At 28.4% G+C, this 3,097-nt stretch overlaps 1 pseudogene; it reads right to left on the reverse strand.

Moving 5' to 3' along the window:
- Positions 1 to 827: 827 nt before the first annotated feature.
- On the reverse strand, positions 828 to 957 carry LOC149538895 (U6atac minor spliceosomal RNA; annotated as a pseudogene).
- Between the last annotated feature and the right edge of the window lie 2,140 nt (positions 958 to 3,097).

A 3,097-nucleotide genomic window follows, 5' to 3' on the forward strand; every position in this document is an offset into this window, starting at 1 on the left:
TCTAAACTAACCTTATAAACCTATACCCTAAATCATAAATTTTAAATTGTAAACCCTAATACCTAAACCATTAAAGTTGATCCTATAACCCTAAACCATAAAACCTATGGCCCTGTTTGGTTGCGAGAATTGGTCAATGCAGAATTTAGCTATGTTGGAATAAGCTCTCTTCCAAAATTTGTGCATTCTAAAAATAAATTGTAGAATATCATTTGGAGGTGTTTGGTTGTCCCAGAAAAGGAATCGGTAGATGACTATTCTGTGTTTGGTTGCATCAATAAAAATAGGAATTAGAATAAGTTTATTTTTAAATCTTAATATGAATTTATTATAAAAAAAAATTTGTTAAATTTTTAAAAGTCAAATTAATTTACTACCCTCTTCATTATAAATTGACTTTTATTAGTAAGAAAGGTATATCACATATTTCGCTTAATACTGAGTTAAACATTTTTCAAAGTTTAAAAAGTTTAAATATTTAGACCTCTCTTATCCATAAATATACTTTCTTGCTTAGCCCACACTGAAAGCAATCAATTTGCTTTGTCATACCCACTTTTTTGGATCTTTTCATTGGATTGAAATCTAGTTATTTTAAAATTATATTCAATATTGCCTAAAATTGTTTCCATTATAAGCATGATTTTTTAATATATATGTTTATTGTTAAAGAAGTCAAAAGTTACAATTTTTAATTATAAATATTTGACAACATTTTTTAAAATTTTAATTACATTTGAAGAATTTGATTATAAATACTATTGTATGCATAAAGAATATAAAAAATTATGTTAAATATAACTATAAATTTGAATATAATATCAAAAATAAAATTATTTTATTTTTGGGTAAGAATCGTCAATGATATCGCCTTAAACTGTGTATGAAGGAAAGTCCAAAGACTATTCTTGTCCTTACTAAGGGAGATGCTGCCTGTCTCTCATTTTCAATGAGCACAAACATTTGTGTTTTAAATATATAAAAAAAGTAAAATATACAATATTTGAACCTAGTTTTATTTAGAAGGCTAAAGATAAGATTTATTTGTAAAGATATTTTTAACAAAAGTTTTGGTTAGGTAAAAATAGGTTTTGAAAGGTCCTGAAACCTTGTACATCAAAGCTAAAAATATTACAATATAAGGCCCAAATACTAGTGTGATTCACCAAACAAAGATAGGGAACAACCAACAAAATTTTATAATAAATATGAAGTTTGATATTAGACATTTTGTCATTGATAAAAATCCTTATAGCTATGAATTTTTTCACATATGTTCCCAACAAATAAATGTAATTAATAAACAAAAAAGACATCGTAAAAAGTAAATTTCAGCCCTCTAAAATTATAGCTATGCATTTTTTCACATATATTCCCAACAAATAAATGCAATTAAAAGACAAACAAGACATCGTAAAAAGTAAATTTCAGCCTTCTGACTATTGCAACACTTACACTCTACTCTAGCCTTTTGACTATTGTAACACTTGCACTCTACCCCATCATCATGCATTGTACTTGTTTGTGCATCAGTAGCCCATTCTGACAATCCACATCCGTCATGTCCTTACAATAAAAAAATCTTTGTGTCCTTATAATAATTATTTATTAATTATGCTAATTTCTAAGAAAATTAATAACAACCTTTTTCTTATTTGAGCAAGACCAAAATTTATGCCCAAGATTTTTTTGTGTGTTGGAGATTTTCAACAAACAAGGGCCAACACCACATCGACATGTTGGTACATTGATTAAATCCATCAACCCTACAACATAAAAAATAAATTAGTTATATGAAAATACACATACTATAATAAAATTCTTTTAAGTCACTATACAAAATCTTTATAATCATTATTAAAAGCCTATTTAAATATCAATTTATTATATCAAGCGATATGAAATCCTTAAAATGGTAAGTATAGCATCTCCTATTGCTGCATTATTTATAGGAGTGAAGAATCAAACAATAGGTTTCTAAAAATGAGAAAATACATGACTAGAAAGAAGATATCAACATTGTGCACACAAAAAAAGATGACATTGTCCAAATTAAGACATTATCCATAGGAGCCTAATAGCACAAGAGTTAGTAATGTTGATGTAGATATTACTAAATAGTAGAAAAGTTAGTAATGTTGATAGGATTCAAATAGTATAAGTGAATATTATAGTCAAACAGAACAAGAGTTAGTAATGCTGATAGGAGTCAAATTGCACAAGTGAATATCACAATATTCTGCATTTTATCCAACAAAATAATGTGAAGCAGCCTAGACACCATGTAAACTGTTTGACTAAATGCCTATCCAAGTAGCTCAATAGAAGTTAGGGACTAATGTGTAAAGAATTTGGTACCAATAGCTATCAAATCTGCAAATAATTTTATGATTAATGCAAATGACTAAGTCCACCATGTGGGTTAATATATAACAAGAGCCTTTACAAGCATCTTTAAATATTTAAACAAGTAAAGCCAATGAATAATTTTCCAAATATGCATGTCATAAAGTCATAAAAAAGCTGATAAAAATATGTTTTGCAGCTGATAAAAATATGTTTTTAGCTGATAAAAATATGTTTTGTAGCTGATAATATCATAAGGCATGCATAAGGCATGCTATGAAGTAGTCAAATATAAAGGTCACTATAATTCAAAATAGTTTTAACAAAAACTCTAGAGTCCTCCATACTTAAGTTGTATGTATTTGACTCTCTCCCCCTCGGTCATTCTCAAGAAGCCTTTTGTTCTTTTGGTTTCAACCAAAAAATTATCATAGGCCTTTATCATTGAATCTTCACTAATCCCATGAATGCCTTTGAGGGCATCATATATTTTCTCTCCAACAGATTCAAAATCCACTTCATCTACTTTGATAATGTAAGGCTTTTTAACATGCCCTTGTGGATCTTATTCATGACATGCTCGCTTTCTTTCTCTTTCCCTTCCTTGATGAAGGTGATATTCTTTGACTACCACTTGTACTTGATTGATTGAATTGAGCAAAGTCTTCATCCAAATGACTATAAACATCAACTAGTATACTAAAATCCCCAACATCATCAAGATCAATGGCTCATCCATAATGTTCCCTTC

This window comes from Cupressus sempervirens, chromosome 9 (assembly GCF_028749045.1).
Source record: "Cupressus sempervirens isolate cs-2001-9-10 chromosome 9, ASM2874904v1, whole genome shotgun sequence".
Taxonomy (NCBI): domain Eukaryota; kingdom Viridiplantae; phylum Streptophyta; class Pinopsida; order Cupressales; family Cupressaceae; genus Cupressus; species Cupressus sempervirens.